The sequence below is a fragment of the Arachis ipaensis genome, chromosome B7 (genome assembly GCF_059453495.1).
Source record: "Arachis ipaensis isolate K30076 ecotype BB chromosome B7, ASM5945349v1, whole genome shotgun sequence".
NCBI classification, from domain to species: domain Eukaryota; kingdom Viridiplantae; phylum Streptophyta; class Magnoliopsida; order Fabales; family Fabaceae; genus Arachis; species Arachis ipaensis.
Genome location: NC_142442.1, coordinates 103,864,610 through 103,870,928, shown reverse-complemented (window position 1 = coordinate 103,870,928; position 6,319 = coordinate 103,864,610). Strand labels below are relative to the sequence as shown.

The 6,319-nt window shown below is 37.2% G+C and overlaps 1 non-coding gene across 1 annotated transcript; it reads right to left on the bottom strand.

The window, feature by feature from the left end:
- Positions 1-5,242: 5,242 nt before the first annotated feature.
- LOC148553586 (small nucleolar RNA R71) lies at positions 5,243-5,350 on the bottom strand. The gene has a single exon (XR_015892729.1). It is a non-coding gene; the product is annotated as a small nucleolar RNA R71 (small nucleolar RNA).
- Positions 5,351-6,319: the final 969 nt, after the last annotated feature.

Genomic DNA, 6,319 nt, shown 5'->3' with positions numbered 1-6,319 from the left:
TGACCTCTTTGGTGTGAGGTGGACCTTCAACTCGTCCGACCTCTTTGGTGTGAGGTGGACCTTCAACTCGTCCGACCTCTTTGGTGTGAGGTGGACCTTCGATTCGTCCGACCTCTTCGGTGTGAGGTGGACGTTCAACTCGCCCGACCTCTTCGGTGTGAGGTGGACCTTTAATTTGTCCAACCTCTTTGGTGTGAGGTGGACCTTCAATTCGTCCGACCTCATTGTTGTGAGGTGGACCTTCAACTCGTCCGACCTCTTCAGTGTGAGGTGGACGTTCAACTCGCCTGACCTCTTCTCCTTTTTGCTTTTGATTGGGCGAGGTTGTGAGATCTTCTCAGTGTTGCGTATTTCTCGGTAAACATCCACAAGAGATAGGTTTCTCAGTGGGTTGGTCTTCTTTCTTCCTGGACTCTTTATCCTTGTCCCGTAGTGGGTTAGGAGAATCTAGTTTTTGAGCTGTCTCCCAATCGGAAGTTTTCCTCCATATTGATATATTTTTCCACCCTTTCTTGAACCTCGTTTAGAGATGTTGGGTACTTCTTGGATATTGAGTGGTTGAAAGGTCCTTCTTGCAGGCCATTGATGAGATCCATGATATATACTTTTGTTGGAAGACTTTGTATGTCAAGGCATGCTTTGTAGAATCTTTCCATGTAGCTGCGTAGACTTTCCCAATCTCCTTGTTTGATTCCTAATAGACTTGAGGCGTGTTTAGCTTTATCTTTTTGGATGGAGAATCTGGCCAGGAACTTCTTGGCTAAGTCGTCGAAGCTTGAGATGGACCTAGGGGGTAGATTGTCGAACCATCTAATTGCTGTCTTTGTTAAAGTGGTCGGCAAGGCTTTGCAGCGAACTGCATCTGAGGCGTCGGTGAGGTACATTCTGCTTCTGAAGTTACTAAGATGATGGCCGGGATTTGCTGTGCCATCGTATAAAGTCATGTCGGGAAGTTTGATGTCCTTTGGGATTTTAGCTTTCATGATCTCCATGGTGAAGGGATCTTTGTCCTTGTGGGAGTCGTCATCGTGACTGGGTTGAATGGTTTTGGCTTTGAGATCAGCCTCGAGCTTTCGGAGCTTGTCCTCTAGCTCTCGTCGTCGCCTAATTTCTCTCCAGAGGTTTCTCTCAGCTTTTTATTCCAGCTGTTTAAGGCGATTCTGTTTCTTACGGATAGCTTCCAAAATTTCTATGTTTGGGGGTTACTTATTGATGAGCGGATAATTTATACGCTTTTTGGCATTATTTTTACATAGTTTTTAGTATGATTTAGTTAGTTTTTAGTATATTTTTATTAGTTTTTAAATAAAATTCACATTTATGGACTTTACTATGAGTTTGTGTGTTTTTCTATGATTTCAGGTATTTTCTAGCTGAAATTGAGGGACTTGAGCAAAAATCAGATTCAGAGGTTGAAGAAGGACTGCAGATGCTGTTGGATTTTATCCTCCCTGCACTCAAAGTGGATTTAATGGAGCTACATGAGTCCAAATGGCACAACCTTTATTGCGTTGAAAAGTAGACAACCAGGGCTTTCCAGAAATATATAATAGTCCATACTTTTGCCCAAGTTTAGACGACGCAAACTGGCGTTCAACACCAGCTCTCTGCCCTATTCTGGAGTTAAACGCCAGAAACTGGTTGCAAAGCAGAGTTAAACGCCAGAAACAGGTTACAAACTGGCGTTTAACTCCAAGGAAGACCTCTACACGTGAAAGCTTTAATGCTCAGCCCAAGCACACACCAAGTGGGCCCGGAAGTGGATTTCTGCATCATTTACTCAATTCTGTAACCCTAGTAACTAGTTTAGTATAAATAGAACTTTTTACTATTGTATTTACATCTCTTATCTCTGGAACACATTATGTAACTTTTACGTTCTGAGACCTCCATGGGAGGCTGGCCACTCAGCCATGTTTACCCTATTTTCACTTATGTATTTTCAACGGTAGAGTTTCTACACACCATAGATTAATGCAAAGTACTATTATTTTTCTATTCAATTCAAGCCTATTTCTTCTCTAAGATATTCATTCACACACAAGAACATGATGAATGTGATGATTATGTGACGCTCATCATCATTCTCACTTATGAACGTGTGCCTGACAAACACTTCCGTTCTACATGTAACAAGCTTGAATGCATATCTCTTAGCCTCCTGATTCACGATCAGAGTCTTTGTAGTGTAGGCTAGAACTATTGGCGGCCATTCTTGAGATCCGGAAAGTCTAAACCTTGTCTGTGGTATTCCAAGTAGGATCTGAGAAGGGATGGCTGTGACGAGCTTCAAACTCGTGAGTGCTGGGCATAGTGACAGACGCAAAAGGATTACTGAATCCTACTCCAGTATGATCGAGAACCGACAGATGATTAGCCGTCCGGTGACAGGGCATCTTGGACCATTTTCACTGAGAGGACGGGAAGTAGCCATTGACAACGGTGATGCCCTACAAACAGCATGCCATAGAAATGAGTATGAAGGATTGGATGAAAGTAGTAGGAAAGCGGAGATTCAGAAAGAACAAAGCAACTCCATATGCTTATCTGAAATTCTCACCAATGAATTACATAAGTATCTCTATCTTTATTTTATGTTTTATTTATTCTTTTAATTATCAAAACACTATAACCAATTGAATCCGCCTGACTGAGATTTACAAGGTGACCATAGCTTCTTCTCCGTGGGATCGACCCTTACTCACGTAAGGTTTATTACTTGGACGACCCAGTGCATTTGCTGGTTAGTTGTGCGAAGTTGTGACAAAGAACTAAGATTATGAACATGCGTATTAATTTTTCAACGCCGTTACCAAGGAATGAACGATCACGATTTTGTGCACCAAGTTCTTGGCACCGTTGCCGGGCATTGTTCGAGTTTGGACAACTGACAGTTCATCTTGTTTCTCAGATTAGGTAATTTTATTTTAAATTTTAAGCTTTGTGTTTTTATTATTCTTATTTTTGAAAAAATATATATATAAAAATAAAAAACAAAAATGTTTTCAAAAATAAATTATTCTATGGCTTCAGAATTTTTAAAAATGAATTCAAGAGTTTCAAGATAACATGTTGAAGCCTGGCTGGCTGTAAAGCCATGTCTAATTTCTTTTAGACTGAGGCTTCCTCTTCACATGCTTGAACTGTGTATGCTGAAGCTTGGCTGGCCATTGGCCATGTCTAGTGTTTTGGACCGGAGCTTTCACTGAAAGCTTGGCTGGCTAGTGAGCCATGTCTAATTCCTGGACCGAAGCTTTAGACTAACATTGCATGATTCCTGGAATTCTCATTAAAATAATTTTGAAATCCTTATTTTTCTTTTTCCAATTAATTTTCAAAAATTCAAAAATTTTTTTAATAAAATCATAAAAACCAAAAATATTGTGTTTCTTGTTTGAGTCTAGTGTCAATTTTTAAGTTTGGTGTTAATCGCATATTTTTAATTTTTCTTTAAATTTTCGAAGAACACATGCATTGAGTTTCTTTCTTGTTCTTCAAGATCTTCAAGTTGTTCTTGACAAGTCTTCTTGTTTGATCTTCATATTTTCTTGTTTGGTATCTTTTCTTGTTTCTCATATGCATTTTCAATTTGTTAGTGTCTCAACATTAAAAATTTTTAAGTTTGGTGTGTTGCATGTTTTTCTTTTCTTAAAAATTTTCAAAAACATGTTCTTGATGTTCATCTTGACATTCAAAGTGTTCTTGGTGTTCATCTTGACATTCATAGTGTTCTTGCATGCATCATTTGTTTTGATCCAAAATTTTCATGCATTGTGTCTTTTTTGTTTTTTTCTGTTTCTTCATTAAAAATTCAAAAATCAAAAAAATATCTTTCCCTTATTCTTCTCATAAAATTCGAAAATTTGAGTTGACTTTTTCAAAAATTTTTAAAATCAAGTTGTTTCTTATGAGTCAAATCAAATTTTCAATTTAAAAATTCTATCTTTTTCAAATCTTTTTCATTTTTTCTTTCATATTTTTGAAAATTTTAAATTTTTATTTTCAAAATCTTTTTCTTATTTCCATTTCATAATTTCAAAATTAATGCTAACAATTAATGTGATTGATTCAAAAAATTTTCAAGTTGTTACTTGCCTATTAAGAAAGGTTCAATCTTTAAAGTTTAAATCATATCTTGTTTGTCATGTAATCAACTTTAATTTTCAAAATCAAATCTTTTTAAATTTCTTTTTCAAATCTTTTTTCAAAATCTTTTCTAACTTCTTTTCTAACTTCTTATCTTTTCAAAAATTGATTTTCAAATCTTTTTAAATTAACTACTTGACTTTTTGTTTGATTTTAAAAGTTTACTATTTCAATCATATCTTTTTCAAAACTACCTAACTAATTCTCTCTCTAATTTTCGAAAATTACCTTCCTCTTTTCTAAAATTCCTTTTTAATTAACTAATTGTTTTAAATTTTAATTTTATTTAATTTCTTTTGTCTTTTTAAAATTTTCGAATTCTAACCTTAATTTTATTTAAAAACAAAAATATTTCTATTTTATTTTATTTAATTTTTGAAAATTCTACTCTCTCACCTCCTTCTAATTATTTATTTATCTACTAACACTTCTCTTCTTCTTAAAAATTCAAACCCTCTCCTTCCTTCTGTGTTTGAATTCTTTTCCTTCTCGTCTACTCACATAAAGGAACCTCTCTACTGTGGCAAAGAGGATCCCTATTATTTTCTGTTCTCTTCTTTTTCATATGAGCAGGAACAAGGATAAAAACATTCTTGTTGAAGCTGATCCTGAACCTGAAAGGACTCTGAAGAGGAAGCTAAGGGAAGCTAAAGTACAACTCTCTGGAGAAAATCTGACAGAAATTTTCAAAAAAGAAGGAAACATGGCCGAAAATAATAACAATGCAAGGAAGATGCTTGGTGACTTTACTGCACCAAATTCCAACTTACATGGGAGAAGCATCCCAATCCCTGCCATTGGAGCAAACAATTTTGAGCTAAAGCCTCAATTAGTTTCTCTGATGCAACAGAACTGCAAGTTTCATGGACTTCCATCAGAAGATCCTTTTTAGTTCTTAACGAAATTCTTGCAGATCTGTGATACTGTTAAGACCAATGGGGTTGACTCCGAGGTCTACAGGCTTATGCTTTTCCCGTTTGCTGTAAGAGACAGAGCTAGAATATGGTTGGACTCTCAACCTAAAGATAGCCTGACCTCTTGGGATAAGCTGGTCACGGCTTTCTTAGCCAAGTTCTTTTCTCCTCAAAAGCTTAGCAAGCTTAGAATGGATGTTCAAGCCTTCAAACAGAAAGAAGGTGAATCCCTCTATGAAGCTTGGGAGAGATACAAGCAACTGACCAAAAAGTGTCCTTCTGACATGCTTTCAGAATGGACCATCCTGGATATATTCTATGATGGTCTGTCTGAATTATCAAAGATGTCATTGGACCATTCTGCAGGTGGATCCATTCACCTAAAGAAAATGCCTGCAGAAGCTCAGGAACTCATCAACATGGTTGCAAACAACCAGTTCATGTACACGTCTGAAAGGAATCCTGTGAGTAATGGGACGCCGCAGAGGAAGGGAGTTCTTGAAATTGATACTCTGAATGCCATATTGGCTCAGAATAAAATATTGACTCAGCAAGTCAATATGATTTCTCAGAGTCTGAATGGATTGCAAGCTGCTTCTAACAGTACTCAAGAGGCATCTTCTAAAGAAGAAGCTTATTATCCTGAGAACCCTGCAATAGCAGAGGTGAATTACATGGGGGAACCCTATGGAAATACCTATAATTCCTCATGGAGAAATCATCCAAATTTCTCATGGAAGGATCAACAAAAGCCTCAACAAGGCTTTAATAATGGTGGAAGAAACAGGTTTAGCAATAGCAAGCCTTTTCGATCATCCACTCAGCAACAGACATAGAATTCTGAGCAGAGTCCATCTAGCTTAGTAAATATAGTCTCTGATCTATCTAAGTCCACTCTAAGTTTCATTAATGAAACAAGGTCCTCCATTAGAAATTTGGAGGCACAAGTGAGCCAACTGAGTAAAACGGTCACTGAAACTCCTCCTAGTACTCTCCCAAGCAATACAGAAGAGAATCCAAAAAGAGAGTGCAAGGCCATTACCTTACTTTGTGTGGCCGAACCCAGAGAGGAGGAGAAGGACGTGAATCCTAATGAGGAAGACCTCCTGGGACGTCCATTGACCTATAAGGAGTTTCCCTTTGAAGAACCAAAGGAATTTGAGGCTCATCTAGAGACCATAGAGATTCCATTGAACCTCCTTTTACCCTTCATAAGCTCTGATGAGTATTCATCCTCTGAAGAGGATGAAGATATTACT